Below are 25,372 nucleotides of genomic sequence, written 5' to 3' on the forward strand. Positions count from 1 at the left end.
CACACGCTCTTGTTCTTATTCCGTCTCGTTAAGTTATCCTTCGTATCTGTCAAAATCCACGTAGCGTTACCATGTGATTTTGTTGATCGCTCGCAGTTCAAAAGTCAATTGCCGCAATTCTTGGAGAACTCAATAGCGTTGTGCCTCTCTTGCCAAGGCTGGGTTTCACACAATTAAACTTAACTGTATATCGTTTATTAGATGATATAATGTAGCTTTATACTTTAAACGTAATTTTAGAAAAATAAATCGAGTATATATCTTGTCAGTTTTGTTTCACAAGTGTGGGAAAAATCAATGTTTCTTTTAAATGTGTTTGAAACGTTTCTGAAATAAATTTTTTGAAATACTAGATTATTCATTTTTTTATTTAGATATTTCGTTATTTGACATGTATCATATAATCTAAAACATGCATGTAATTTAGCTTTTTCGATATTTATCTACAAATCTCTCGGTCATAAATCCTGCCTTAGCAATAAATTTTTTCTCTCATTCTTTTCCATTTTTACGAATTTCAAATAAAAATTGCGATGGATTCCACAATTATTTAACTCTGTCTCATCAAGTATATTTCCAGAATTGAATTCTCTATGCGCGAGATCCATCATCCATCGAACGAAATGAACAGCGTAAAATGACTTATACAGCCTCGCGAAAGACGAAACGTTAAGTCTAAGCTACTGGAAACTTCATGAAGCTCCTAAAGGAAAAAAGGAAGGAATATTCTATACTCAGCGTATAAGTAGACGGTATTTCGGGCCCGAGGCACGTCGGTGGGTCGGCAGGCGTGGTCGTGAGACTCCTTCGATATTTCTGGAGCCAGCCGAAGGAAAAAGGAGTCACGGGCGTGGAAGAGAGAGAGGGAAGCTCTCTCGGTGTTACCAGGGGGGGTGAAAAGGGGGAGAGGGAGGGCGAAAGTGGCGCGGCGTTCTAATGCGATTCCGATATCGGCCCGGACATCTCGCGAGCCGACTATACCTCCACCCCAGGATCTCATCCTACGATGTGGACGAGCACGTCAGGATGGGTGGATCGCGGAGAGGCAAAAGGGGTCCCGCTAAGGGCGGGGTGGCTCGTAGAATGGGCCGATATGTATGCCGTGAGCGCACCACCGACCGGGGCCGCCATCTTGGAATCGATGTCGATCAAGCGGAAGGAAGGAACTTCTGCGCAGCTCGGGGGCGGCCGAGGTGTACCCTACCCTGGCTATGTGTGTGCGCGCCTCCACATACCACCCCATTCTTCCCCTCTGCTTCCCCGTGTGCCATCTCATGCTGCCTCCGCAGTTGACCCACCCTCTGGATGTACCTCGTATGCGCGAGAGAGAGAGCGGATGCAGAAGCAAACGTATAAATCGCGGATTTCTTCGTCGTCGAAAATGGCGTCTCCGATATCACTCAAGATTTTGCTCTTATCGCGTCAAAATTAAATGACGTTTTGCTATTCTATTCCTTCGATATATTTTTTTTTTCACATTTTGCAATATTGTTGGAAAACTATAAACGAATTATCGCTGTTTTGAAATAACTTGGTGTATTCATGTATATTTCAAATACGTGTATATTCGCATCCGTGATAGATATTAAACAACATGACTTTATTGATAAAACGTGTATTGTATATCGATCGCGCTTACCATCTGATCCACTCTAATGAGATACAAACAAGCCGACGCTCAAGCTTGATGAGGGAACGTTGACCCACTTTATCGGGATATAGATACCGATGCGAAATCCCGTTATTTATAATAATATACAATATAATATGGTACACTCGAGCGTAAATCAGGTATAAGTCGGTGTTAGCTTAGGGAGAAAAGATGAAACATTCGAGATATCCTAGCCAAGATATTCTCTCCATTTCCAGAGATATCGCCGGTATTGTCGCGAAATTATCCTCGTGGAATGCGATAGAGAGACGACGCGACATAGTCACCGAAGAATTCGAGAGGATGTGGGGGACCAGATAGGACGGTTGATTTATGGGATTATAGGTATAAATGTGCCGGCGAAAATGGCGTCTCTCTGCAAATCGATCGTAAAAAGGATGTCGCACCGGAGGCGTACAATAGCCAGCATCTCGTTCGTTAACTCCGCGGAAATAAATAAAAGCACGAACTCGGGAGGGCGATATATCGATATATTCGCGAGAGAGAGAGAGAGACTCGCACTCTTTCATAATCCATAAAGAATCGAGGCCTCTTCGATGATTTATGGATTATGGCGCTGGAGCACGCGAGAGCGTGGAACTCTGCGAAAAAGAGACGAATGCCGAGGCAGCCCGTCTTTTCATCGTCCTTGACGTTTCAATGAAACGGATAGAGAAGTGGGCGCTCAAAATGCTGCCCGTGAGAATTTACGACTTATCGATCCGACATCGCGAACGATCACTCGCCCGAGTCTTCTCAAGATAAATGAATGGAAATTTGTGGCACCGAGAAAACGATTACCGTGAAAATCAAAAACAACCCGCCATAATATAATTTGTAACGGCTCTTTAGAAGATTTTAATCAACAAATAAAAGGCAATAAGAGCTAGATAAGTTCTATAATAGAAATATATTTGTGAAAAGATTTATAACATAAATTATAAATTATTATCTTTTCACAAATATATTTCTATTATAGAACTTATCTAGCTCTTATTGCCTTTTATTTGTTGATTAAAACCCGCCATAAATTTCAGGTGGCGAAACAAATTAAATGTGTATTAGATAAATTAAAGAAATCCTCAAAAAAAGATTGAAATTATAAGAGAAAGTACAATATAATAATAGAAACTAATAACAAAATGAAATAATTTTGAACGTCATATTAAATTTCTTTTCTCATTTATTATAATTTTAACTCATAAAAATAATGACTACGATCGTCGATATTCACCGATTTGGAAAAGCAAAAGTGATAGCAAATTACAATGTAAATCGCGAGAGAATTTCGAATTCGCGTGAAACAATTGACACTTAGAAACAGGGCTTAAGGGCAAATGCGGTCAGTGTGCCTCTATGGACTGAGAAATACGAGGAGTTGAATGGCTCGTGACCTTGGCCCCGAGGCTGTTAGCCTGGGGTTGGTAAGGTAATTAAATGCCATGGATGGGGTTGGTTGCTATAACCGGTAGGATAGAACGAAGGGTATCCAGGGGGGATGAGACTAATTGCCGATGCAAGGAAAACCATCCCTCGCCGTGCCACCGGAGGATCTTTCAAGGTGCTCATCCTTCCGATTATACCGTCGTTTTATTAACGATTTCTTTGGCGTTATCGTCACGTTTAGTTAGCTGTCTCGAACTTTTCAATGCAAATATTATGCGCTTTTATTCTATATATTAATTCTCTGTCTATTATCTATTATCTCAATTTATTTGTTCCGGATAATTATAAAATTAATTATGCTACTGTAAATTTTACTTTAATATGTATAAAACCGATGAATCTTAGTTTTCTAAAAACAAAAATATTTATTTGTCTGCATCATAAAAATAAAATGCGCTTTTTCTAATTCACAAAAAATATTATGCTGAAATATTAGAAATTACATATTTAAAAGTTGTTATAAATTAAATAGAAAAGTTTTCAAAATACCTAATTAATTTAGTTTAATAAATTTATTAAATAATGTTCTATCTTGTTCATGTCTTTACACGAATAGACCGATTACGACAACGCCGAGGAAATCATTAATAAAACGACGGTATCGTCTAATAAAATCATTTATAATATTTTTAATAATTATGCACAAAAAAAAATAATTATATACAAAAAAGCGACCGCAATAATAATTCGTCAAATTAATAATGCTTAAATGATATAAGAATAAAAGTTTTTAGAACGCGGAAGGTCATTGCATTCGTAGAAAACTTTCCTAATTCTCGTCGTGCCATGTTCAATTCGCATGCAAATAGAGCTCTCGTAATTTGAGAATGATAGTAAGATAAAGTTTTGCACGACGGGGAACCACTGTCCCGGAAGTAGCCCAGTTACAAATTAGCATCCAAGGATTGCCCTTGGCGTTACTCCTGTCTCTCTTCCTCCCGTTTCGGTCTCTTCCAGTCTTGCTTCCTATATCTCTCTCGCTTCCTAACGCCGTTGTCGGCACTCTTCTTTCTTTCTAGGTTATTAAAGGAAGCCGCCTTCGGGGTCAAGTCGGGTTAGGTCAGGGCGGCAGGGAATAATGAGCGAGGAAAAGTTAAACGAGAGTATTTTTTACCGAGAGGAAAATTACGCTGGCCTTCCCTGGTCGTAGTAAAGATGGTGCAAGGAGGACAAGCCATTACAACGGTGAGAGTGAGAGAGAGAGAGAGAAAGATGATGGGGGAAAGAAGGGGTGGCGGGGAGCGAGAAGTGAACGAGAAATTCAGGGGTAGGAGATCTCGGGGTGGTACAAGGGGGTGTCTTCCATTCATTACCGCCGGTTACCCCGTAATGGAATCTTCGTGTCCTCATCTCTCCACTGTCCTTCCTCAGCGCCACGCTGCGCCGCGGTAATTTCTGTTTTGCGAACAAGAAGTCGTTTGTACACGCGGCAAAGCGAGACGTCTGCCGTCATTCAGAAACACCACCGTTGACTTGTACGCGCGTTATTGCAAACTCGCATTTATCCTGCTTTTTTTCTTAACGCGTCGGCATTTTTTATTGTCGCGTAAAGTCCCCATCTTTTACACGTGCAATTCCCATATGGAATATCTTGTGAAGATATCTCATGAGATATGTCAAATTGAAACAATATCTAACCGAGACTATCTTCTAATTCAGATCAGTATATGTGTAAAAAGCGCTCCGAAAGATTCTCTTTCAACTATTTATGAAAAGATGTTTATTTGTATTATAGGAAAATTGCATTTTAATGTACAGATAGTTTCTGTTGTAAATATTTGACGAAGAGAGAGAGAGAAAATAATAAAAATGAATTAAAACAAAATAATATCTATCTTCTAACTGATCAGTATATGTGTAAAAAGCGCTCCAAAAGATTCTTTTTTAACTATTTATGAAAAGATGTTTATTTGTATTATAGGAAAATTGCATTTTAATGTACAGATAGTTTCTGTTGTAAATATTTGACAAAAAGAAGAGAGAGAGAGAGAAAAAATAATAAAAATAAATTAAAACAAAATAATACACTCTATATAATAAGCTGTGATATATTAATAGATGAATATATGAAATTCCAGGCTTATTCTGTGTACATAGTCAAGAGACACGGTAGTGTCTCGCGACCAGTTAAGGACGTAGCCGAGACACCGTGTATCTTAACGCGAGTCGGACATTTGAGTCTTTATAATATTTCGAATTCTCAATAACGGCTGAAGCAATCGAGTTTATACTAGACTTAATCGATAGATTGAGTTTGAATTATATAATAAAAGTGTCTTTATTTCTGCTCTACGTGATTTGTAAGCAGAGATATAAAAATGCAAAGTCGAAATATGAAAAATTTCTTTTAAGAAACGTCCCCGTCATCATTGTCATCATCGACCACGCAAACATAGTAGTATCGTGCTACACGTATTCACACGTATACAACACATGCGCACACATATATCACACGTACACAACACATAAATAGATGCATGTATTGGAAATGTCCATCTCGCACGTTTTACAACAGACGGCGATAGTTGCCCTCCGCTATATTGACAGCGTGCGGGGTTAGATATTTTCAATCAATCAACGTGCGGGGTTAGATATTTTCAATTTCAATTTTTACATTCAATTTTAATGTTATTATTTGCAAATTTATGGTCATAATATTTCAATAATATTTCAATTATATAAATGCCTATGTATGAGTATGCATATATTTTTAATAATAGTTGCCCTCCGCTATATTGACAGCGTGCGGGGTTAGATATTTTCAATTTCAATTTTTACATTCAATTTTAATGTTATTATTTGCAAATTTATTGTCATAATAATTTATGTGCAAGTTTACAGTCTGTGATACAAAATCAGATATTTTGCTATTATTTCAATAATATTTCAATTATATAAATGCCCATGTATGAGTATGCATATATTTTTAATAATTTTCTTAATTAGCTTCTATATTTTTTTCAGTTGTACATCAAGCAGGTAGCATTATCAGCTCACTTGTGAGCATGGGTTGGGCAATGGCTAGTTATCATCGCAGCATTCGATTAGCTTAACAAGATAAATCTAATATCAGTGCTATAGGAACTATTTTACAATTTTTCTGGCATTTTCTTATTGCAGGTACATATATATCCAATAATTAATATACAAAATTAAATATTATTCATCACACACTTTGTATCAAAATAATATATTTTTTAAAATTTATTTTAAATTTATTTAATCATTTTTATCATTGTGATTGTAGTGGCAAGGATCTTATTGCTCAGTGTCATTGCAAGCATCTGGCCTGTATATACCATAATATATTGTGTAATACATTGGCTAAGTATGACAATATAGATTTTGATAGATTCCCATGGAATATTGGAATTTTGTCGGACTTACAGTCATCCACCACATATGCAGCCTACAATTAAAGAACGCATTTATTCCATATGATTTGCTTCTGTTATTGGAATATTTAAAATAAAAATTTTATTAATAAATTTCGATGAAATAATTTATAAGAGGTTGAAGAAACTATGAAACAAATTCAGTCTCATAAAAGGGTAGTTGGAACAATAGTGGTGAATGCAGAAGGTATTACATGAGATCATTGACATGATTTACTTGTAGTTGTAAACAAAAATTTATAAAATTATATTTGTTTTAGGTATTCCTATAAAGTCAACATTAGATAATACGACAACAGTTCAATACGCAGGTTTGATAAGTCAATTGTCAGATAGAGCTCGTTCTGTCGTACGTGACTTGAATCCAACAAATGATTTAACTTTCTTGCGCATACGTAGCAAAAAACATAAAATTATGATGGCACCAGATAAAGAATTCATATTAATAGTAGTACAAAATCCAGTTGATTGATATTTAAAAGAAACAAAAATATATTTCAAAGTTAAGATTTATTTTTTTGGTTGTTAATTTAATCTGTATGCTACATTGGATGTTAATATCTATTCAATTAAATAAAAAAAAAATAAAAGAATAAAGCTTAAAAATTATACAAAATGCAGTATTTAATTACTAATTTAACAAATTATGAACTTTTAGAGTTTTTAAATAGTGCTTTCTTCTTTGGTAACAATATTATATTTTTAAGTTTGATAATTATGAAAATATGTATATATAGTAATTCATGGCATGTTTATTTTTGTATTTAATACAATTATAAATGTACATTTCTCATCAATAAAATATCACAGTATCTTTTTTATAATTTAATTTTAATATTGAGATTGTTTTTATTCAGTGGAAAAAAAAATGTGTAGTTGGTCCCTATTAATTATACATACATATAAGAGTGCCGCACAAATAATTCTATGCAGTCTTTTTAAGATAATATAAAAATACTTATAAATATAATCAATTAAAATACATATAATCAAAATTGTATGTATTAAAATTCAATAGCATATAAAAAAGATTTTTTAAAATTATATATATATAATAAAAATCCAACATTTTATATATATATTTATATATATATATATATATATATATATATATAAATATATATTTATTTATTGTATATCATAAATATATATTTATTTATTTATATTTACCTATCTTTTTTTTATATATATGATAGAAATACAATGTATGAGTTATTTTATTTTGCAAAATTTTTGAAAGTTAAACTATTAATTACAATGAAATTATTTCATATAATACCGAGATTCTTTTCATAATAAAGATTAAGAGAGAGTTAGATTTTATCATAAGATTTATAAAAGTCATAAGATAAGGTTAATTGCATATTGTATAGTTTATCTCTCATTTTTTAAAGTAAATAAATATCAAAGTTACATTGCTTGAACTGGTGCGTTTGAAGTATGTTGTCTTTTTGAGGGATGCAAGACAATATAGTACAAAAGCATTGCTGTAATTCCCAAGAAAAAGGAAATTATACAAATAATAAAGATTATATTAAAGTACTAAGCCTCTTTAACTGCAGGAGGACAAGCATATTGCCATAATAAATTTGCTGCAATATTTTCAAAAAAGCAGATAACATAGAAAGATAGATGTTTTCAAAATGTTTTGCTATCTACAGCATTGAGATATATAAAAATGTGCACTATGCCAATAACGGAAGCAAATAATATGGAATAAATGCGTTCTTTAATTGTAGGCTGCATATGTGGTGGATGACTGCAAGTCCGACAAAATTCCAATATTCCATGGGAATCTATCAAAATCCATATTGTCATACTTAGCCAATGTATTACACAATATATTATGGTATATACAGGCCAGATGCTTGCAATGACACTGAGCAATAAAATCCTTGCCACTACAATCACAATGATAAAAATGATTAAATAAATTTAAAATAAATTTTTAAAAATATATTATTTTGATACAAATTGTGTGATAAATAATATTTAATTTTGTATATTAATTATTGGATATATATGTACCTAAAATAAGAAAATGCCAGAAAAATTGAATTTGCTTATTTATTTAAAGATACTTATCATATACAAAAATGAATGATATAATCTCTAAAAACTCACCTTTAAAAAAAGGTAAAAAAAGGCGACCAGTTAAGGGCACGCCATTAACAAAAATTATCCATTGCAAACCCATGTACAATAGAATTGTATGAAAAATTATCGACTATAAACCCATGTACAATCGTAACAAAAGTAATGAAATAAAAAAAAAATTGCGCCAAGTGAAAGTAGAAACTTGTACCAGTGGAAAATTAAAGTTGCAGACATATATAGAGTCGTATAATGAATCAATAAAAATTTAAATTTGCAAATGTAGAATTGTACCATAAAAAAACTTATCTTTTAAAAAAAAAGATAAACAAGATGCCAAGTCCATGCGCCATGTGAAAAAGTGTTAAACAAAAAAGTATTTTTAAGTAAAAAAATCTATCAATTGACAAAAATTTATGTTCTAAAATTAATATCTCTACAAAAAGTAATGTCCAATTATTGCGCGAATAAATAAACATTTTTATAAAAAATTAAAATTTAAAAACTTATGCAAATTTAAAATTAATATAAAATAAAAAGAAATAAAAAAATTTTAGTTAAAAAAACTGGGCGCGCTGCAATGAGTTTAAAAGTAACAATTTAATTTTAATATCATTAGAATATTATTTAGCAGCGCGCCCAGTTTTTTTAACTAAAATTTTTTTATTTCTTTTTATTTTATATTAATTTTAAATTTGCATAAGTTTTTAAATTTTAATTTTTTATAAAAATGTTTATTTATTCGCGCAATAATTGGACATTACTTTTTGTAGAGATATTAATTTTAGAACATAAATTTTTGTCAATTGATAGATTTTTTTACTTAAAAATACTTTTTTGTTTAACACTTTTTCACATGGCGCATGGACTTGGCATCTTGTTTATCTTTTTTTTTAAAAGATAAGTTTTTTTATGGTACAATTCTACATTTGCAAATTTAAATTTTTATTGATTCATTATACGACTCTATATATGTCTGCAACTTTAATTTTCCACTGGTACAAGTTTCTACTTTCACTTAGCGCAATTTTTTTTTTATTTCATTACTTTTGTTACGATTGTACATGGGTTTATAATCGATAATTTTTCATACAATTCTATTGTACATGGGTTTGCAATGGATAATTTTTGTTAATGGCGTGCCCTTAACTGGTCGCCTTTTTTTACCTTTTTTTAAAGGTGAGTTTTTAGAGATTGAAAATACAATAGTTTATTCCCTAATAAATTTATGTGCGATTAGTTTCACAGTGCAATTATAATAATGTCATTTACAATCGACAAAAATTCAGATGCGAGTAACGCGAAAAACGGTCGCGCACCGTTCAAGTCTCATGCCCTTCGATATACCAGGGATATCAAATTATTCTGCATAAAGGGTGACACAGGTCGACGGTAATAAACTGACTCGAGAAATAATGGCATAACGAGCGTAAAGTGGGGTCCGCTATCGTGCAGCCGGCGGCCAAAGAAGCGGAAGGGGTTGAAGAACCCAGGTAGGCCCATTATCCCCGTAGCGCATCCGTGTACACAACAGGGTGTCTATAAATGTTTCAGGGACTTTCGTTTCTCGCGCCGGTAATTTATTCAGAAAGTCAGTCGCCACCTGAGTAACATGAGAACACTCGGGATGCATCTGCATGCAGATGTCGCGCCCAGTTGGCACCCGAGAGCTATCGATCGTGCTCCTCTATCTACTTTTTCTTTTCTTTTCTTTTTTTTTTTCTGTTCCACGTTAACCGTCTACTTCTTTATTCGATTGATTCGTACCGTATTTAATTACATTCAGCTTCTCGAAAATGCGACAGAACCTCTCGCTGTTCGATAACCTTCGGGTAAAATCTGTTCATAGAAGTAACTGTAGAAATTTTGAAGAACATTTATTCGGGTTTAAAAATTAAAATGTTTGAACGATATTTTACATTACATTTCACAAAATATAGAAACCGTATGAAAGATTACTGATAGTAGAGCGAAGAATTAATGATAGAACGTATTAAGAAATTTGTATTACTTAATAAATAAAATGGCCGTATGAAATTTTACAAAATACGAAATATATATGAGATATTACTAGTAATAACCGAAGAGCCATGCACTCAACAATTCTATATATTTTAACACGGTCACGTTACATCGTCGGATTTATCTGAAATCTGACGTTCCATTACGCGAATTGCAATTCTTCTTCGTTTTCTGTGGCGCGCGTAAAGTAATCTTTTAAAATTTGAATATGTCACGTGACTAACGTTTTCCAAGAATTTCTCTCGTCTCGAGGGTAAAAAGATTAGGTTTCTTTGGGATGGATAGGTTGCCTGGTGTCCGCGAGATAGGGACATGGGAAAGCACTCCTCCTTTTCGTATGTAGATTTCAATGGAATATGCCCGGGGGATCTCGAGAGCAAAGGGAGCGAAAGGGTTGAGAGAGAGGTTAGATACGGATAAGGGTTAAGATATACGCGTGGGAAGACTGCCGTCTTAAATTCTCGAGTCATGCCACGTGTCTGTTTTAATACGGAACAGTTTTTGTTATAGGAATTTTTCTTACTCGAAAAAATGGTAACAGCTGTTATAACTGTCAAGTTGATTCATGCAAATATTTTTCTGTCCTCCGAGAGACCTAATTTTAATCGTCCAATCTTTAATACACATTTTATTAAATTTTTAGAATATATTTTTAAACATCAATAAAAAAAAAAAGAAAACAATAAATCATGTTCAAAAATGAATTTTTTTTAGCAAGTAAATTTTTATAAAATGTGTATAGTTTTAATTAAGTTTTATATTTTTTATTTCTCTGATCATTTTTGTTATTTCAACTTGTTTCATATTAACGCAGTTTTTATATATATGAATTATTGTACAGAGTTCCTCTAAACTATATTATGTTTACTTTAAGACTTTACAAAAAAAACTGTATAAACGGAATTGTATGTGTTTAGCAAAAATTTGTCAGAAACTAAAAACTAGTTATAAACCTCCCTTGAAGAATAAAATAAGATATTAATTTTCGCGAATAAAAAACTTATTATCAGTACGTCTCTATTATAAAGATTCACTTGTGACAATTTACAGAAAAACAATTTTACACATTTATCAAAAATATTAAAAAAAATATCACAGAGAGAATGAAAAAAAGTCATATTGATCAATTTAATTGAATGCACATGAATTTTTAGAGAAGAAAAATAAACAGACACGTAAAACTGATCTTCGACTTGGCCCGATTTATCTCGACCTTATTTAAAGGGATCGTTGCAGAAGAGTCATTATCTTGGGGGAACTCTCGCTTCTAACCTCGCGTTGGTTCACGTTCAATAAATTGTCGATGGTGTAACGTAATAGCGGGGGATTAGTGAACGCCCTCTCATCCTTGCTCAGCATCTCGTAGGTCAGCCTTTAATAATCACTATTTCTTCCGAACCTCGGTCGCTCAACCCTATCGTATCGGAACTATTGGAATGGTCAGCGCAATGCGAGATTCATTAGGCTACTTTGTTGCTCTTGAAAATACAGAGTACAAAATTTATATGTCAAATAAAATTAATTATAACTCCTCCCTGTGTTTTCATATCTATTTAAAAAGAAAATTTCATCTAACGAAAACAAGCCTTAATAACTTCGATGTCCGACACAGCAAAATATTATTTATCGATAAACAGGCAAACATAAAATTTAAAATAAAATTTAATAAATATTATAATAAATAATCTGTGTCAATAATTCCGTTCAAAATAATTTCTATAAATAAAATAAACGTAGTAATAATAATAATAATAAAATATTTGCTTAATATATAAATATATGTAAATATTTTGCAAATTACATATATAAATATATTTTATTTTATATATATAATTTCCATATGTCTGAATAATTCGCTTATTTTTTAATCAATATTAATACGATATATATATTCGCGTGATATATTTTCCAAATTTGATATTCAAATTAAGTACTTCTTTCATCAATATATTTTTGATTAAAAACGTAAGAGTCAGATACATCGTCGAGGCAGAAAATTGAAGCGTACGAAAATTTCATCATCGCATGACTATCTCTCTCCTCACGAGAGCTAGTCGGATTCGATGAGAGCAAGGGCAAGAGGGTTCGTGCACCGCTGACTGCACAGCAGCTCTTCTCATGATCCCTTCACAGAGGCGGAAGAGGAAGCGAAAGAGAAGCGCGAGAGAGAAGGGAAGTACATGGAAGGAAAGAAAGAAGGATAGGCGCCCTTGAGAGGTGAGTCCCGGGATCGGGCCTGTGTGTGCGGGCCAAGCGTGAAGAAAGAAAGAAGCTGGCGTAGAGAAGAGGGAATGATGAAAAGAGCGATGGGAGATTGGAGAGGCGGCTGGCTGACTGGGTGGCTAGCCGGCATAGGTGGTAGTAGTGGTGATAGTAGCTCTCGGAGGAAAAAAGAAGAAGAGAAAGAGGCGGTGGTGGTGGTGGAGGTTGAGAAGACGGCGGTGGCGGAGGTAGAGGAGGTAGAGGAGGCGACTGTACTAAGAAAAGCCGACACACGGGGTGGCTGGGAGCAGTGCAGATCAATGCCAGCCAGCCAGCCAGCCAGCCAGCCAGCCAGCCGACCCAACCCTTCCGAGTCTACTGCTCTTCAGTTCCCTAACCCTTTACCCCGTTTTTCCACCCCGACTTCGGCGGACTCACCCGGAGATAAAACACGAACGGCTCCACGAACCACCCCTACACACCCTGCAGCCCGTGTCGCCCTGTCCGTTTTCCTTCTCTTTCTTTTCCTGCACCTCCCTCTTTCTGCTCGCCGTTTCTGCCTCGCAGCCACTCTCTCGATTTATCTTTCCCTCTTTCGAAGCTCTCTTTCGTCTCTGGCATATACCTATAGTCACCATGTGGCTATACTGGGGAGAGAGAGAGAGAGAGAGGGATGCACATCGGCGTAAACGCACTCGAGACGGAATTGCTCTGCAGACTTTGCCTTCCCTTTGACGCTTCGAACGCCGTGCATTTCAACGAGCTGCCTTCCTCCCGATTTGTTCCGGGGAAATGATTTTTTCGAGGCAACAGCACTGCCTATACCCAGCGTTATCGCGAAGTCAGAGAGAAACTCTTTTTTCAACTGTGAATCATTTGATAGTGGGAGACGTATTTAACAGAAACTAACGTCTTACATAAAAATAAAATTTAAACAATTATTAAATTCGTGTATATTAATACACTAATATCACGATTATTTTGGAATAATTCTTGTATATTGCAGAAAAGAAATTAAAATTTTTTACAAAAATAAAAAATAATAATGCCTCTCGTCTGTTAATTATAATCTTTTTTTATATTCAAAAATTATAGTAATTTAATAATAATAAGATGTGAATTAATTAAATTTAATAAAAATCAAATATAACAATAAAATGTGAAGAAAATAAAAAATGTGATATTGACGTAACAAAACGTCGTCAATTAAGAAAAAAAAAAAAAGAAGTTGAAAAGTATCTATCGACGCCGTAGCACAGACCGATAGAGTTACGTTAATGTCGCGCCAGCACGGTTACACGAAGATAGTCATCCAAGACTAGCAATTTTTCAAAGGAAGCCTCTCACGACACCGTCAACCAGCTAGCTTATTGCGATCATGGATCAATTTTCAATCTTTTCAGAGATCCTCCCTGTTGGCAGGATCAGCCTCGCCGTAGAAGGAGACCAAGACAACTACCGGAGTGAAACGCCTTTCGCAATCTGCCAGGAGTTACTTTCATGTTGCTACAGAGTGGCGGTGGCGCGGTCGCATATAAAACGAATTAATCTCGTTAGGGGGAGCGTCTGCCTTCGTCCTTCCGGCTTTCAGAAGCTTCCACCCTCCAGCAGCTTGGCTCGCTCGTTCGCCTCTGCTCTCGGCTCCGCTTGGCGGCAAATCCGCGCAGGCGACTTTGCTCCTCTTTTATCTTAATTCGTCGTCTAAATGAGAACGAAGTCGCGGTTATCGCGGTTTCAAGAAAAAGGGACTCCTTGAATTGGCGCGCCGGTGCTCTTTATAAATCCTCTTGAGCGACCAAGTGACTGAGCGCGATTTTACTCGCGGCCGCGTTCGCGTTTCTTGCTCGTTACTGTCGAAAAGTAACTTGTACCTCGGATCGCGACTCGAACTTGCCAAGACGAACCAATAGGCTACTTATATTTACTTTTATTGGCAGAATGGTAAATTTATTTCAAACAAATAAAGCAATTGATTTCGACGATTTATTCGTCATCAAGAAATGAGATTTTTTCTGAATAATAATAAACATGTGCGAAAGAGAAATAATAATGTATTAATTATTAAACAATTCTTATTTTTCTACGTGACAAGATTGTCGTTTATTCTCGGTAATAAGATTGACTAACAATATAAGTTTCTATTTTAATTGATAAATGCATTAAGTGATTTATCGATTTAATCGTTCGTGCTTTAAACGCTAGCTTAATTGAATACGATGAAGACGAAAAGCGTCTTACTTTGAGGAAAGAAACGCGAACGACACTCGCAATTTCCAATGCAACAATATGAGAAGCGATCTCTCGCCAAGAATGGGTGGGAGAGAATCTGAAAGATGCCAGGAACGGAAGTTTCAACTACATTTCTCTATCTCCATCCCTCGACAACGGCGCGGAGAGGTTGCGTGGAAATGAAAAATAGCAAACGAAATGAAAAACTTGAGAATGCCGGGTAAAGCGCCGTAGGTGGGTGTATACCTGAGTTCAAGGAGAGAAGTACGAAAGACACACACGAGCATGATATTTGACGGCGGGTGTGTGAGTGGTTATCGCGCCGGTGGTGCGTGGGTGTGTGTTCCCGTAAGGGTGGCAAGCCATTTCGACGCGCATGCGCCCACGTGGGCGTCAATACGAGCTGTACACGCTACCCTTTCTCTATCCTTTGTTACACACGTACATACACACACACACACATGCGCGCGCGCGCGCGCGCTCGCGCGTTGCTTCCACATACACGCCTACGTGTATTTGCACACGTGTATCTTGGGACGAGAAAGCATTTCGCTTTTGTAATGTTGGTTGGTCGAGATGCGCGTTTTGATGGTTGAATAAATGCGCCGCATCCCGGAGATATTTTGCCAAAATTGCGCGATATGCATACAAGGTCCACCGTACATCACATAATTTATTCGCCATCATATTATTTCGAATATTCAAAATGCATTTTTTTTTTGTGAATTTGGATAAAATTGATAAAGGATTAACATGTTTTTATTTGTACGATTGTAAAAGATACGTATAAATGTGACTTTTACACCTTTATTGAGATAATTATGTTCCATACATTTATTGGCAATCAAAGCGAGACAATATACTTTATTACACCCATGCCCCTAGGCTGCTATGAAAATAAATAACGTTGTCATAATTACATGTAGTAAAATACAGTAAAATATAATAATTTAGTACATACCGTTCTCAAATAAATAAACGAGATATGTCGCGATAATAATTAAATCCAATTAATGTCTACTTTTCCAATATCATTCTTGCCTTTATCAATTTCGCCCTTCCGACAAAATATCTAAATAAAAAAAAACATTAAAATACAAATTAAAAAATATATGTTATTGTTTTAAAAATAATAAAATGTAATAAAAATAACAAAAACGGGAATTGTTAGTGGAAATATGTATATATATATGTGTGTATACAATATTTTTGAATTTTTCATATGAAGTCGTTTTACATTTGTGTTACATTTTCCAAACCAATGGAAATGTTTTCCCGTCCTAGAGCACCCTCGTCTTTCTTGGTAGGCTCCTTTCCGAGGTAACACGCGGGGCACAAACATATTAATGCCATAACCATCCAATCTAGTCGACGTACCGTCACCTTAAATATAAATGGGCGACGTGAACACAGGCAGGACGCCCCACTTTCGTATTCATGCGAAAGTTTCCTGGTCGTCTCGTTAACTTTACATGGGACTATATGGACGTTTCCAGATTCGGCTGTGATGTGTGTGTGTGTGTGTGTGTATGTGTGTATGTACACAGGCACACGTGATAAGGTCACCAACACCGATTTGCCAGTGTTCGTGCTCTCACGCATACATCGATGGACTATCTAACTTCGAGAATAATTCGACTTACTGCACAAACGAATTGTCGGAGTACCGAAGATCGCGTAGTAAAACAATAATCCGATCTGCTCTTCCGACGATCGTAAATTTCGTTTTACGGATGATCAAAAATACAGTGCGCGATCTTATACTTTTGTTTTGCATTATAAGTCGGTTCTAAGTAGCACCGATATAAGACGAGCAAGTTAAATGTTTGGAAAGAGAGTATTTAAGGTCAACGGAGAGACTCTTCTCTAAAGATAAATCGAAGAGTGATTTAAACGGGATAATAATCCCAGTCTGATAAAAGAACAAGACGAGAGAAGACGATCTAGATAAATGAAAGCGATTGAATTTTGTCCGCCGAGCAAATCCCGACAAAGCAATTATATTGCTCTGCCTGCGATAAGCATCTTGCATTTTCACGTTTTTTTGCCAGCGCCATTAAACGCACTCATAATCTTTCGATCGTACAACCCGGATGTTTTAAACAAACCCTTCCCGATGACCCTTCGATTAGTTGCAGCGACCCTAAACGGCTAAGCGATCGGCATCACCTACCATTCGATGTTCAATGAATCGGAACCTTTGTTGCATCCGCGTGACATATGTTTGGCGAGCGTGAAAATGCTTCTATGCACTCGCAATCCTTAATAAAGTGCATGCACAAACGCGCATATATATATATGTACTATGATGTAAAATGCACAATTAATCGAGGAAATAATATTTTAATGAATTTTTATTATTATAAAAATTAAGCTAAATATTATTATATATAGATATTTAATTTTTGCATAGCAATTAATTTTTACAAACTATAAATCCAGTTAATATAATTTTACAAATCGCATAGAGTTTTAAACTCTTCGTAATCAAAGTATGCATATAACGAGATCTGTAATCTTTTAAGTAGAGAGCATATAACTTAGAATTTCTGTCGTAATAACAATTTTCGAAGCGAATCGTATAAGTAAGAGACGAGGCAATACATTTTCTATAAATGGAAAAACAAGATAGTATACGCGGCTGTAGATTTCGTTCAACGCGCGTATATATTTTCCTTTCATACGATCTCATTTCACGAACGAGGAAAACGACTATACGACACCATCATTCTCTTTCCGCGTCGTTCTTTTTCCCACTTGTATTTCCATTGGTTTCTCGTCGACGAGAAAAGATCTTACTGGCCGTGGAACAATGGACGGTAGGTGTATTTTTATCCGGACATTAACATAAGCCGATTGTGTCTTTCCTCTTTTATACAGACCGCGCGTGAAGAGATCGAAATAAAGATGGAAAAAAATCGTCTACTTACGATTCGAAAACGCGACATTCGTGTTTTCTTTCATAAATTTGCAAACAATATAATGGAACAAAATCATATAATTAGTTATTTAAAATTATATTATATTCATTTGTAAATCTTGCAATTATACATTGATAAATATCTCATAAATATGAGTGATTTTTTTATTGGTTTTAAAAAAAATGTTGATGTATTGTAAAATATAAATTAATTTTGCAAATCATAATTCAATCATTGAATAATCATATAAATATGATATATGAAAGATAATCATGGTCATAACCTAAGTCTTTTATTACGTTGTCTAAAAATCCAAACTCATAAAGTTGCTCAGTAATAATCAATAATTACTTCATTTGGTCTAGACTCATAAATTGATACATATATATAGAGAGAGATCATTATATAGAGATATTTCTGGAAGATACTTTCTTAGAGAAACGGATGTTCTGATCGCGTTGCGACGTTTATTCTCCACCACTGTGTACCTGAAACTAATTTCTGAAATCTTTATCGTCCAACGTCTCGTCATTTTATCGGGTGAGCGTATACAAAAATAAGAGCAAAAGAAGAGCGGATGCGGCGGCGCTACCAGGGAACTTTTTAAGCAAATTAATCAATATCAACGAGGACGGAAGAGTTTACGGCGAGAGTCGCGGGATGAGAGAGAGAGAGAGAGAGAAAGCGAGAGGAAAAAAAAGATTTCACCGGGAAGCATCCGGGCGGACCTCGCTAATTTCTTTAAAGTAGTTTGCCAATTTATTATTTTCCAATTTTCTCTGCGAAAACTTCCGCCCCGCGCGCACGTACGACGTTTACAAGCCTCACCGTTGTTTTGCTTTTCGTTTTTTTTTTTTTTGTTCTTCACGCTCGCTGCCTCGAAACTGAATTCGGCCAGCAATCAACCCCGACCACATCCGTTAAAAAATTGCTGTTTGTTTCACTTTCGCAAAATTGCTTTCGTCGTGTCAATATGGACAACACACATTTTAATTTCCAACCATCAATTCCACTGTAAATTAACAGAACAGAGTAAAATATATGTCCACAAAAAATTTTTGCGTTTTTTCTTGAACTTACAAACATTTATGTTTTTAATAAATTTATTTGTTAAATAAATGCATTCAATTTGCAAAAGAGTATTAAGTTTTAATGTGCAATTTTCTGGAGCATCAATATTAAAACTTGTTCATTATATTTAAATGATGTATAAATCACTGATATTATCAACACGAGAAAGGATTATTCTTAACGGTGTCTCTCACTCTCTATCTCTCATCTTAGACTATATTTCGAAATATGTATTATACTTTCAATAGAAAAAAAAAATACAAATCGTCAGATTTTTTCATCGACAAACGATCATAACACTCGATTTTGAAATTCCTCTCTTTGACGTTCGCGATTTCACGAGGTACACGAAAGTTCTGCCGTAGTCCGGCGGGTTTTTGCCCGCTAACGATCGACAATGTTTAAGCACGGCGAAAGCCAACAGGATCGCGCAGACGAAGCAAGTTTAGCCTAACAAGGGGTTCCCCGGAAGAGCAGGCACCGGATGAGGTATGTAAATCTCGTTCCGCCGAGGTCGTGCCGCGCCGATTCTCCCCTTCCTCCTTCCTGCACGAACATCCATCCCTGAGTCAGATTCTTTCGCGGTCCACAGTGGCAGGGTAGATTTTAACCCTTTTCCAGTTATCGATTTTCAGCTCGAGACGGATGAGAGAGCGCCCGGCTAGGTGCCTTCGGCCACTTTACGTCATACTCGATTCCACTCGATTACTCCGACAAGAGAACTATCTCCTCGTCGCATTTAGTCGCACTTTTCTTCTCCCACTTCTTATATTTTCGCCCCGAAAATATTAAATTTGTACATCCTAATATTGCTTCAGAAACACAATAAATGGTGAATAATTAAGCAGCTCCAGAATTTACAATCTAAGTTACAGTAGTTTTGTGATAAATAAAAATGCGTATTACGCTTACTCCTAATATTCCAACAATGATATATGTAGTACTCTTTTAATTTTCTACTATAGTAATCGAGGATTATTTTTTTTTTCTCATAAATGATCTTAGAAGCGTTTGCGTTGAAGAATCGCCTTTATAAATAACGCCGCAACAAATACCGATAACTTTGGGGGATACTTTAGCAGGGGGACATGAAACTTTACGGAGCATCATCGAGTACCATCCTTATAGCAGCCTCCCCTTCGAAGAAGGCATACTTTATCTTTCAGCGATAAAGCGCTCCGCTTTAGACGATCGTGCGCCCGCTTCAGTATCGAAGAGGTTTTGATTGATTACCAGGGTGGAGTCTAACACACAAGGGTGGCTGACTTGCGCAGACTACACACTTGGTGTTCCAGACGTATGCGTGCCGATGTCCGCGAAGAAAGAGGAGACTGGCTTCTTTCGAGCTCGCGGGAGACAACGAGAAGGGATGATCCGGGATAAGATGGTGAGGGAGCAGCGATACCCAGGGGTGGTAGAGGGTAGGACAGAGTATCGGGAACGCGTGCGTGTTCTCGTATGTGCCATTAGATACGTATCCGTGCGGAAGCCATACGGACGTGTGTGTGTGTGTGTGGGTGCGCGTGTGGGCGCCCTTACACGCGACAGGCAGGCACGTATTTATCAAGGGGGTGCACGAGGGTCCACAGACCAATCGGAAGCAAGCGTTCTTTATCCACCCGAGTATCTTGGACGCATGCCTCACGTACGAGGCGTGGTTTGGGGCCACCCTTGTTCGAATGCTTTTTTTTCCGGTCGTTGCATTTTCTGTATGCTCGCGGCACATACGCATATACATACATATATATGTATGCGTACCGCCATGTCTTGAAAATGCCTGATTATCCCGCGCTGTCATATCTTCGCTGATTTTTCCGATGCAATTGAATCGAGATTTTTCTCCGCAAAAGGAGCGATAGCTGAAGGTGAATAAAGAGGATCTCTCGTGATTTAATTCTTGGCCAGGGAATAATGATGTACGAAGAAAATCGAGGAAAAAAAATCGGATTTGCGATTTAATGGAAAATTATCACGAATAATAATTACATTAGTCATAATTGTGACACTGCGCGTCCGAACGGATCTCTTGGTATTCTATAATGATCCTCTGCACATTTGCACGAATGAAATTCTAATGCATATTCTAATGCATATCGTCGTAACGAAGGTATTGCAGAAAGAATGAGATAAGTAACTCACTGGCGGACTGACAGTTAACGCACTCCAGCACATACTTCATACTCGCGTAGTATTTACACAGGTGTTCAGGTACGATAGCGTACACCGCGTTTTGCAACTGACATCCACGATCTAATGCGTTTCTAGGATTTCAAGGACGCTCATCAGACTTTGTAAACAGATGCAAATCCAAATCAGTTATGAAATAGAGATATCACGCACTGATGCAATTAACCGCGAACTACCTATGGTACATATTACGCGGGAGAGAACATACAGATTATTATTTTGCGATCGTTTTAACAAAAAAAAAATAAATAAATAAAAATAAAAAAAATAGTAATCGCAAGATTGCGGACTAAAATTTATAGCGCAATTAGTTTCCACGCAAAAGTCATGCGATCGTCATGAATATTTCTCGCTCGCGGTAATATTGCGGTAGATGATTGCGCGGGACATGCATGATGGCGAAGGTGAGGACGCCGCGCGTAAGGAAGCCGCGCTGGAGATATATTCCAAAATTTCCATGAAATTTCTCGACGGTAGCGGCAGCGCGTATATACACACGTTGCACGATAATGCATGCTCGTATGCTGATAGACACGTGGGTGGAAGAGAAGGAGAAGAGGCGCCTCGCGCGGACCCGGTGCACGTCGGAAGAGAGAAAGAGAGAGAGAGAGAGAGAGATCTCATTATGCATTCCTTTCACAGGCGGCCGTCATTATTTTACATATTGCAGGAGGAGGCGTACCGCGACTGCCTTTGCCAATTTTTCCAGCACGGCAAAAAGGAACGGCCGGCAATTTGGCCCTGCCCGGCCATACGTGTGCGCGTGTGTATACGGTCACCTTAACATTGTTGTTGCAATTTAATGCGTTTCATCGGGAAGCAGGGGTGGGAGGGAGAGGGAGGATACCGCGCTTTGAAGATACGAGCTCGCGACCCTCGCGTATATAGTGTCGATACAGAAACACAACAGCGCCCCAAGTTCTTTCGAATTTATGATGCTCGGGAAACATTTATTTTTCCGCCGTACAACGGCGCCGCGGAAACGCGTAATAGAATTTGTAAGCGAATATATATATACATATATATATATATATATATATATCGATGTCCCTCTTCCTCTTCCGTGACAGGCATATCGCGCTGAAATATTTTCCAGTCGAAGAGCCGGATGATTAAAAGCTCGCGCGCCAGATTGATGTCTACTATGCCGGAGGACAAATTCTACACTGCGGGATAGCCGTCTTAACGAAATACATCCTATTTACGTCCGATGAAAAGTTACGGAGCGTATATAGCGTGTTATCAACGAACATTCCGAGCAATCTTGACGCCCGAAAAGACGATGGGGCATAGTGATTTCCATCGGCTTGTCGGAATTATTAAATTGTACGGGGATTGACGTCGTGCACGATGCAGTGTTGCATAGTGATCCCGTGCACAATTATCCATCCTGCACCCTGAATCGGCGGCTTCTCCTTCTCATGATGCGTGATGTTGCGGCAAATAAAACACGCGCGCTCGCGGGCACAGATATCGCGCGACGTTATATTAAGAAACGATGTTACTAGGCACCGAGATATGAGAGAGAGAGAGAGAGAGGGAAAATTCCGAAAAAGAAAGAAGAAGGGTAGCAATCACTTTCGTACTATGAACACCGCGTGTCTGTCTACGTTTGAACCGACAGGTGTACATGAAATGGCCACCCAACAGTATCGCATGAGGTTAATGATCTTCATTTGTGAGGGAGAACCGCAGTTCCAGGTAAAGAGCCCGACACGAAGCACGCTCGACACGAAGAAGTCGTGTTCCGTAAAACCAAGGAACATCTAAATGCAGCAGGCTCTCAAGAATTCCACTTCGTGCGATTCACGCAACGTTTAATTCGGATGTCGCGTCTCAATTACGTCTGATATACGTCAGATCTATTAAATGAAAACAATAGTTCGTGAGATTCAACGCTTTCTCGCGTTGTGCTGGTTCTTCGAGAAAAAAATCGTCACGATTTTTCAAACATTTTGTCGCTCGATTTTCTCTTGACGAGATACTTGAAATATCTTCATTCAGAAGACAGAAGCTAAAAAACAAATTTCTTAATTGAAAAAAAAAAAAAAAACATTTTTATTCCGAAGATAATGTGGCGCACTAGCTAAATTTCCTTGAAACATTCCAGGGACAGTGCAATCGGAAGCTAAATCAACGTGGTCTTCTTATTTCCGAATAACCAACTCCGAAGAGGAGCGGCGTAAGTGACGCAGCCACCTGTACGTAAGGCAGATGAATCTCGCGGCGGCTTTCAAGGTAGGAAGAGAAGAGGTAGGTTGTAACAGGCCGGCCTATATGTATGGTAATATCGACAGGGAGGTCTCCGCGATCCAATACCCAGCTTTCTCTCTCTTTCTCGTGCGCGTATTATGCAGTGGCAGCGAAAAAAGAAGCGCCACGTAGAAAGAAGAGAGAGAGAGAGGAAAGGAAGATGGAGAACGGATCGGCGCAACATCGGCGACGACTATCCGCGCCAGCAAGAAAGAGACAATCCAGAGGGACGCGCATACGCCCTGTACCCAACCCGTTTCTTTCCCAGTTCCGTTCTTCTCTCCGACGTCATCGAACTCCGCGGGAAGTTATGCCGCGAGAGAGGGCCACCGAGAGACGCGGATCGGGAAGAAAGAGGGAACGAGAGAGAGAAGCGTCTCTCGTTCTCCTCTGGAAAAGCATAGAGGAGAGTAGTGAGTCGGCGTCGCCCGGGCAACGGCTCTGCCACCTTATTGGATATGTTGAGCAATTTATTTTATTTTTCCCTATTCCTTGCGGGAGGGGAGTGCGCGGGAGGAAGAGAGCGAACGAGCGAGTAGAGGAAAGAGGATGCCGAAGGAGAGGCAGAGGCGCACCCTCTTCCACTTACCTGCTACCCTCCGCACACGTCGACGCCATTTTCCAATATCGCGTCAAGCGAGCGCTCCCGTTCTCGTTCAACCCCTACCCATCTTTCTCTCGTTTCGTCTCGCTCCTTCGTTCTTTTCTCGTGAAGGAAGAGAAAATGGAAGCGAGAGGCACGAGAGAAACGAGAAAAAGGGAAGAAAGGAGTCTATGGTGGGCGACGCGGAGGAGGAGAACGGTTAGCTTCGGCTGCAACGAGAGAACCGAGCAAGGTTGAGTGAGAACCGTACGTTCCTCCACCCGTAAATTGGCAATATTCATGCCGAGCCGCGTACACGGCTTTCGTGCCGGAGAGGAACAAGGACGAAGAACATTGGGTCGCGAGAGAAGCTGGTTGAACCGAAGACACCCCTTATCCCGCGAGAACCTAGACAATTCGTTGGTTCATTTTGTGGGGAGGTTACGCGAATTCGAAGAATTTCAGGGTGTGCGAGGAAAACGTCGAGAAGTAAACCCGCTTGATCGAATTGATCTTGTAAGAGCGCGCGCTACTTCTTCGCATTTCTTCCCGATCGATCACAAATTAATACATTTATTATGTCTATGTGTCATAAGTAGCGGTTTCTTCTCCTTTCGATTAAAGTTTGTTGTTGGCAATTTGGAAAATTTGATTGAAGTTATCTTTGTCCACAACTTTGATCAAAATTTGCTGAAACGAAAGTTACCGTGTTTCAAAAAATTATAATTATATTCCAAGTTTCATCAATTATCATTACAATGTAATATATAATCAAGTGTATCTCTGGAAAATATATGTAAGAATGCTCATTTCTCCACTTAATTAATAAAACATATGTTCAATCGCACGTGTCTTATCAATACAATGATATTTCAGCAGCGCGCCGGATAGCGGCAAATGGCAAGAACAAAGTTTGTTCGTACTTGCTTTGGTAAACCTTCAATTAATGTAAACTTCTGTCGGTAAAAATCGTTTTAAAATTACTTCGCACTCCCGGGCATGGCGCAGCCACGTCATCCCCCTCACGGCATCCTCTATATGCCCTTCTTCTTTCAGCTGAGCCCCGAGAGCGAGGAAAAGGAGAGACGGGGATGGGAGTGGGAAGGGAGAGGGTGGCTTTAGAAGTTTGAGTGATATTCCAACTTTTAAAATATGTCAAATTATTTTCCTTTCAGAAGAGCTGTCGTCTAAATACATTTCCATCTTTTTCGATGTATTTAAATACACGGGACTCAATCTACAACACAAATATATAAGGCTTTCGACGCGTGATTGGTACCTATGTATATATAAAAGACGACACACTCGCCTACGTTCG

At 37.6% G+C, this 25,372-nt stretch overlaps 1 protein-coding gene and 2 long non-coding RNA genes across 4 annotated transcripts in view; 1 reads left to right on the plus strand and 2 right to left on the minus strand.

Annotated features, from left to right (window-relative positions):
- MESR6 (misexpression suppressor of ras 6) overlaps positions 1 to 25,372 on the minus strand; it is a 593,526-nt gene that overhangs the window by 421,516 nt on the left and 146,638 nt on the right. The gene's annotated exons all lie outside the window — the stretch shown is intronic.
- Positions 1 to 25,372, minus strand: part of LOC114930575 (uncharacterized) — a 55,962-nt gene that overhangs the window by 7,197 nt on the left and 23,393 nt on the right. The window lies entirely within an intron of this gene.
- LOC146722529 (uncharacterized) lies at positions 5,202 to 7,247 on the plus strand. The gene is made up of 4 exons (XR_014925115.1): positions 5,202 to 5,683; positions 6,062 to 6,217; positions 6,345 to 6,679; positions 6,753 to 7,247. It is a non-coding gene; the product is annotated as an uncharacterized LOC146722529 (long non-coding RNA).

This window comes from Nylanderia fulva, unplaced genomic scaffold (genome assembly GCF_048542155.1).
Source record: "Nylanderia fulva isolate GAGA-0341 unplaced genomic scaffold, ASM4854215v1 Scaffold30, whole genome shotgun sequence".
Lineage (NCBI taxonomy): Eukaryota > Metazoa > Arthropoda > Insecta > Hymenoptera > Formicidae > Nylanderia > Nylanderia fulva.